The sequence below is a fragment of the Saccopteryx bilineata genome, chromosome 2, assembly GCF_036850765.1.
Source record: "Saccopteryx bilineata isolate mSacBil1 chromosome 2, mSacBil1_pri_phased_curated, whole genome shotgun sequence".
Lineage (NCBI taxonomy): Eukaryota > Metazoa > Chordata > Mammalia > Chiroptera > Emballonuridae > Saccopteryx > Saccopteryx bilineata.
In genome coordinates this window covers 97,929,256-97,937,059 of record NC_089491.1, presented here as the reverse complement: position 1 = coordinate 97,937,059, position 7,804 = coordinate 97,929,256, and the positions used below count along the sequence as shown (strand labels likewise).

The 7,804-nt window shown below is 36.5% G+C and overlaps 1 non-coding gene across 1 annotated transcript; it reads left to right on the top strand.

Annotated features, from left to right (window-relative positions):
• Positions 1-6,612: 6,612 nt before the first annotated feature.
• On the top strand, positions 6,613-6,719 carry LOC136327928 (U6 spliceosomal RNA). The gene has a single exon (XR_010729981.1). It is a non-coding gene; the product is annotated as a U6 spliceosomal RNA (small nuclear RNA).
• Positions 6,720-7,804: the final 1,085 nt, after the last annotated feature.

Sequence of the window (7,804 nt, the reverse complement as noted above, 5' to 3'; positions counted from 1 at the left end):
CTTTCTTTGGCTAATTTTGGGCTTAGTTTGTTCTTCTTTTCCTAGGTCCTGGAGGTGTAAAGTTAGAATGTATATTATGCTCTTTCTTCCTTCTTAACAAGGGTGGTATATCACTATAAACTTTACTCTTAGAACTGCTTTTGTGGCACCCAATACATTTTGACATGTCGTGTTTTAATTTTTATTTCAAAATATTTTTAAATTCTCTCTTGATTTCTTCTGCAACCCCATGGTTGTTCAAAAGTGTATTGTTCTATTTTCACACATTTCTTAATCTTTCAGTTTTCTTCCTATGATTGATTTCTAGTTTTCTAGCACTTGGTCAGAAGAGATACTTGGTATTTCAGTTTTCTTACATTTATTAAGGCTTTTATTTTTACTTAACATATGATGTATACTGGAGAACGTTCACTGTGTGCTTGAGAAGAATGTGTATTCTGCTGCTGTTGGGTGGAATATTTTGTGTATGTGTTAGGTCCATTTGGTCTAAGGTACAGTTCATATCTAGTGTTTTCTTATTGATTTTCTGTCTGAATGATCTATCCATTGTTTAAAGTGGGGTACTAAAGTCCCTTATTGTTATTATATTTTTGTCTATTTTTTTTCAGATCTGTTAGTATTTGCTTAATATATTTAAAGGCCCTTATGTAAAGTGCATGCTGCCACATCATCCTACAGAAACTGGGAGGGTTTTCCTTTTATTTGGTGCAGATTCACATTTCTATCATCTTTTGTTGCTTTCCTGTGACCGGTCAAAAGTGCACCATGACTTTCGGACACACTGTATATTCACAATTTTATCTTTTTGATAAATTGACACTTTTATCATTATATAATGACCTTCTCTGTCTCTTGTTAGTGTTTGACTGAAAGTATATTTTATCTGATATAAGTATAGTTACTCTTGTTTTCTGTTGTTTTCCATTTCTGTGGAATTTCTTTTTTTATTCCTTCACTTTGAGCCAATGAGTGTACTTAAATCTGAAGTTAGTCTCTTTAGGCAGTATATAGTTGCTTTTTGTTTTCTAATCCATTCAGCTATTCTATTTCTTTTGACTGGAAAAGTCAATAAAATTATACAACATAATTATCGATAGGTGAGGACTTGTTAATTGTATCTTACTGGTTTTTGTTGTTTTCTAGTTCCTTTTCTTCTTCTTCTTCTTTTGCTGTCATTGTGGACTGGCACGTTCATTTATTGGTATGATTTTTATTTTTTAAAGACTTTATTTATTCATTATAGAATGGAGAGAAAGAGAGAGAGAAGGGGGAGGAGGAGCAGGAAGCATCAACTCTTATATATGACTTGACTGGGCAAGCCCAGGGTTTTGAACTAGTGACCTCAGCATTCTAGGTCAATGATTTATCCACTGCATCACCACAGTTCAGGCAGTATGCTTTTTAAATATTTGTCTTTTTCTTTTGTATATCTACTATAGGTTTTTCATTTGTGGTTACCATTAGACTTGCCTAAAACATTTTATTCAAGGGTGGGCAAAAGTAAGTTTACAATTGTTCATATGGAAAAAGACAAATAATACAAATCAATAATACAATAGTTAATGAATAAATAAATAATAATACAACTCACAACTGTAAGCTTACTTTTGCCCACCCTATAGATACAAGTCTTTCTTATACTGATAACAACTTAACTTTAATTGCATACAAAAACTACTTTTTTACCCACTCCCATAATTTATATTTTTGATAGCATAATTTACCTCTTTTATAGTATATACCCATTAATAAATTATTGTTGCTATTTCTATATTTTGTCCTTTAAACATATACACTAAAGATAAGTGATTAATACACCACTACATTACAGTATTAATATAGTCTGAATTTGACTACTTACTTTTAGCAGGATGTTTTGTATTTTCAGATTTTTTTGTTACTATATTCATTCCTTTTAGCTTAAAGAACTCCTATCAACATTTTTTTTGTAAGGCAGGTCTAATGTTGATGAACTCTCAGCTTTTGTGTATTTGGAAAAGTCTTTTTTTTTTTTTTTTAAGTGAGAGGAAGGGAGATAGTGAGACAGACTTCAGGATCCACTTGGCAACTCCTATTTAAGGCTAATGTTCCAATCAACTGAGCTGTTTTTAACGCCTGAGGCTGATGTGCTCAGACCAACCAAGCTATCCTCAATGCCCAAGGCTGACATTCGAATCAATTGAGCCATGGGCTGTGGGAGGGGGAGAGAGAGAGAAGGGGGAAAGGAGGGGGAAGAGAAGCAGATGGTCCCTTCTCTTGTGTGCCCTGACTGGGAATCAAACCCGGGATGTCCATATACTGGGCTGACACTCTATCAACTGAGCAAATGTCCAGGGCCTTCATTCCTGAAAGACAACTTTTCTTGGTAAAGTATTCTTGGCTGGCAGGGTTTTTTTTCAGCACTTTTAATATATCATCCCGTTTTTTGTTGGCCTGCAAAATTTCTGTTGAGAAATTTGCTAATAACCTTAGGAGTACTTTCTTATACATGAGAATTATTTTCTCTTGCTGTTTTTATAATTCTCTTTTTATCTTTAATTTTAGACATTTTTATTTTAATGTGTCTTGGAAAAAAACGTTCTTAGCTGAAATATTGGAATTATTTATTAGTTTCATGAACTTGGATATCTAAATATTTTCCAAATTTAGGAATTTATCAGTTATTATTTCTAAAATAAGCTTTCTGCTCCTTTTTTTATTCTTCTCTTTCTGAGAATACAATAATGCATAGATGTTGCTTTAATGAAATCATATAATTCACATTAATTTTCTTCCTTCCTTCCTTCCTTCCTTCCTTCCTTCCTTCCTTCCTTCCTTCCTTTCTTCCTCTAACTGAATAATTTCAAATGTTCTTTCTTCTAGTTTACTAAATATTTCTTATTTTTGGTTGAGTCTGTTATTGAAGCTCTCTTTTGAATTCTTCTGTTCAGTAATAATAGTCTTCAATTCAAAGAGTTCTACTTGTTTGTTGTAATGATGTTTATTTCTTTATTAATCTCATTTTGTTTATGCATTTTTTTTCTAATTTTATTTTGTTGACTGTCTTTTCTTATAGTTTACTAGATTTATTTAGGAGAATTGTTCTAAATTCTTTGTTAAACAGTTCATAGCTCTCCATTTCTTTGTGTTCAGTAATTAAATTTTTATTGGTTTCATTTAGTGACATTACTTTTACTTTTTTTTTTTTTAATTTAGGATTCTTGTTGCCTTGCATTGGTGTTTAAAAATTTGAGGGTATAGGCACCTCTTCCAGTGTTTACAGGCTGGATTTATGAGGCAAATTCTTTCAACAGTCAGCCTGTTCAGAGATTCTGGATGTACCATGTAGTGTGATACATATGGATAGCTTGCTTCTGTTGTTCTTGGATGGTCTGGTGCTGGAGTGAGCTGAACATCTGGGACATTGGTAGTCAGCCTGGCATTGAGGCCCACTGAGTCCCTGGGTTCACAGGTGCCTTTTTTGAGCCTAGGTTTATGATTACCAACTATGATTGGTAGCCTGGGGCTATAAAAGTCCCTTAGGGACAAGAAAGTCAGCCAGTGCTGAGATATGATGGAAGTCTGGTTTTGTGGGAGCTTGTTGGGAGGCTAGTGCTATGGGTGTTGGCCAATATTGGGGTGGACCAGAAACTTGGGACCCCTGGAACTTAGATGCCCTGGTTTATGGGAGATTTCTAGGAAACTGGAGCCAACGAAGCTGCCTGGAGCCATAGGAAGTACTCTTAAGTATTAGCCTAATTTAGATTAAAGATTTGTGTCCAGGCTCAGTGGTAGAGCATTGGCCTGGCGTGCAGGAATCCCGGGTTTGATTCCCGGCCAGGGCACACAGGAGAAGTGCACATCTGCTTCTCCACCCCTCCCCCTCTCCTTCCTCTCTGTCTTTCTCTTCCCCTCAGCAGCCGAGACTCCATTGGAGCAAAGATGGCCTGGGTGCTGGGGATGGCTCGTGGCCTCTGCCTCAGGCACTAGAATGGCTCTGGTTGCAGCAAAGCGACACCCCAGATGGGCAGAGCATCGCCCCCTGGTGGGCATGCCAGGTGGATCCCAGTCGGGCGTATGTGGGAGTCTGTCTGACTGCCTCCCTGTTTCCAGCTTCAGAAAAATACAAAAAAAAAAAAAAAGATTTGTGTCCATATATAATTTTTTAAACAAATATTTATTGCAGCTTCATTCATAATTGCCTACATTTTAAAGCAGCCAAGATGCCCCACAATAAATGAATGGATACATACACTGTGGTACATCCATACTATGAAATTATTCTGTGATTAAAAAAATGAGTTATAAAGACATAAAGCACTTGGAAGAACTGGAAATACAAGTTTTTAAGTGAAGAAAGCCAATTGAAAAGGCTACATAACACATAATTCCAACTATATGACATTCTAGAAAAGGTAAAACAAATCTAGAAATAAATAAAAACATCATACATCGTGATCAAGGGATTTTTATCTCATGAATTCAGCATTGATTTAAATATTTGAGATTTATTCACTTTAACTCATTAACAGAATAAAGAGAAAAACAATATGATTATCTTAATAGAATTTCTTAAAAGCAATCGACAGAAGTTAATACATATTTATGATAAAACTCTCAACAAACTAGGAATAGAATGGAACTTCTCCAACTTGCTAAAGGGCATCCTTAAAAGCCAATAGTTAATATCCTACTTAATGGTAAAAAATGGAATGTTTCTATCTTAAGATTAGGAACAATGCAAAGATGTCTGTTCTAATTTATTCTATACAAGGGTTTAAGCCATTACAGTAGTAGAAATAAAATAGAGAAAAGGCATACATATTAGACGGAAAAATCTAAAATTGGCTTATTCACAAACAACATGTTCATCAATATAGAAAACTCTAAATTTTTAAAACTTGGCCTCGCTGGTTGGCTCAGTGGATAGAGCATTGGCCTAGCATATGGACATCCCAGGTTTGATTCCCAGTCAGGGCACACAAGAAAAGTAAACATCTACCCCAGGGGTCCCCAAACTTTTTACACAGGGGGCCAGTTCACTGTCCCTCAGACCGTTGGAGGACCAGACTATTTAAAAAAAACTATGAACAAATCCCTATGCACACTGCACATATCTTATTTTAAAGTAAAAAAACAAAATGGGAACAAATACAATATTTAAAATAAAGAACAAGTAAATTTATATCAACAAACTGACCAGTATTTCAATGGGAACTATGGGCCTGCTTTTGGCTAATGAGATGGTCAATGTGCTCCTCTCACTGACCACCAATGAAAGAGGTGCCCCTTCCGGAAGTGCAGTGGGGGGCCGGATAAATGGCCTCAGGGGGCCGCATGCAGCCCGCAGGCCGTAGTTTGGGGACCCCTGATCTCTCTTCCATCTATCCCTCTTCCCCTCCCGCAGATAGAGGCTTGATTGATTCAACCATCAGCCTCAGGCACTAAGAATGTCTTGGTTGGTTTGAGTGCGTCAGCCTCAGGCACTAAAAATAACTCAGTTGATTCAAGCATCTGGCCCCAGACAGGAATTTCCTGGTGGATCTCAGTCAAGACACATGCAGGAGTCTGTCTCACTATCTCTCCTCTCATTTAAAAAAACAAAACAAAAAAATATTTCTCTACTATAACATAAACTTGAGAATTGAGATTGAAAATATAAAGTTAATGTACAAAAATTAATTGCATTTCCATATACTTGCAATAAACAATTAAAATTGAAAATTTTAAATGCCCTTTATAATATCAAAAATGTGAAACACGCCCTGGCCAGTTGGCTCAGTGGTAGAGCATCAGCCTGGCGTGCAGAAGTCCCGGGTTCGATTCCCAGCCAGGGCACACAGGAGAAGCGCCCATCTGCTTCTCCACCCCTCCCCCTCTCCTTTCTCTCTGTCTCTGTCTTCCCCTTCCGCAGCCGAGGCTCCATTGGAGCAAAGATGGCCTGGGCGCTGGGAATGGCTCCTTGGCCTCTGCCCCAGGCGCTAGAGTGGCTCTGGTCGCGACAGAGCAACACCCCGGAGGGGCAGAGCATCGCCCCCTGGTGGGCAGAGTGTCGCCCCCTGGTGGGCATGCTGGGTGGATCCTGGTTGGGCGCATGCAGGAGTCTGTCTGACTGTCTCTCCCCATTTCCAGCTTCAGAAAAATACAAAAAAAAAAAAGTGAAACACTTCAGGACAAATTTAACAATATTTATGCAAAATACATATACAGTGGTACCTTGAGATACAAATTTAATTTGTTCTGTAACCAAGCTCGTAAGTCAGTCAATTTGTATATCAAACTGCTGATACTGGACCCATGAGCCAATGCACAAACTAGTGGTAGCTTCCTGAATCACGACTGGTATCTTGGAATTTCGCTCGGATCTCAAACAAAAATATGGACTGAGTTGCAGCTTGTATCTTAAAAAATTTGTATGTTGGTCTGTTTGTATCTCAAGGTACCACTGTATTGTAAACTACAAAATATTGCTGAAAGAAATTAAAGATGATTAAGTAAATAGAAAGATATAGCATGTTCTTTAATCAGAAATTACAATACTGTTAAAATGTCAGTATACCTAGGAATGCAAGATTGTTTCAGCATAGGAAAACCAATCAATGTAAGATAGCACAATAATAGAATTAAGGGAAAGTACTTGCTTCAGCAGCACGTATAGTAAAATTGGAGTGACACAGAAAAGATTAGCATGGCCCCTGCTCAAGGATGACACACAAATTTATGAAGAGTTTTGTATTTCTTTTCTCATGGATAGGAAGAATTAACATTATTAAAATGTCCATACTACCCAAAGCAATCTATGTATTTAATACAATTCTTATTAAAATACTTATGACAAACTTCACAGATCTAGAACAAATATTCCAAAGATTTATATGAAACAAAAAACTCGAATAGTCTCAGCAGTCTTGAAAATAAAGAACAAAGTGGGAGGTATCAGACTTTCTGAAATAAAGCTATACCACAAGGCCATTATAATAAACACAGCCAGGTCCTGGCATAAGAACAGCTGTACAGATCAATGAAACAGAACAGAGAATCCAGAAATAAATTCACACTTTTATGGTCAATCAATATTTGACAAAGGAGACAAGTGTATACAATGGAGTAAAGAGAGTCTCTTTAATAAATGGTGTTTGGAAAATTGGACAAGTACATGCAAAAAAATAAAACTAGACCACCAACTTACACCAGTCACAAATTAAATTCAAAAGGATAAGACACTTAAATGTAAGTTGTGTAACCATAAAAATTTTTAAAGAAAACATAGACAGTAGACTCTCTGATATCTCTTGTAACAACATTTTAGCCAATATATCTCCTCAGGTAAGAGAAATAAAGGACAGAATAAACAAATGTAACTACATGAAACTAAAAAGCTTTGTACAGCAAAAGACACCATTAATAAAATAAAAAGACAATCCACTCTATGAGAGAACATATTTGCTGATATGTCTGGTAAAGGGTTAAGAACCAAAATTTATAAAGAACTTACCAAATTCAACACCAGGAAGGTAAACAATATAATTTAAAAATGGGCAAAGGACCTGAATAGACACTTCTCCAAAGAGGACATACAGATGACAAATAGGTATATGAAAGATGCTCAACATCATTAATCAACAGAGAAATGCAAATTAAAACCAGAATGAGATATCACTTAACACCGCCAGAATGGCTTTCTTTAACAAATCAACAAATAACAAGAGCTAGTGAAGGTGTGGAGAAAAGGGAACCCTCTTGCACTGGTGATGGGAAGGCAGACTCGTGCAACCACTGTGGAAAACAGAATGGCATTTCCTCAAAAAATTAAAAAAAAACTGCC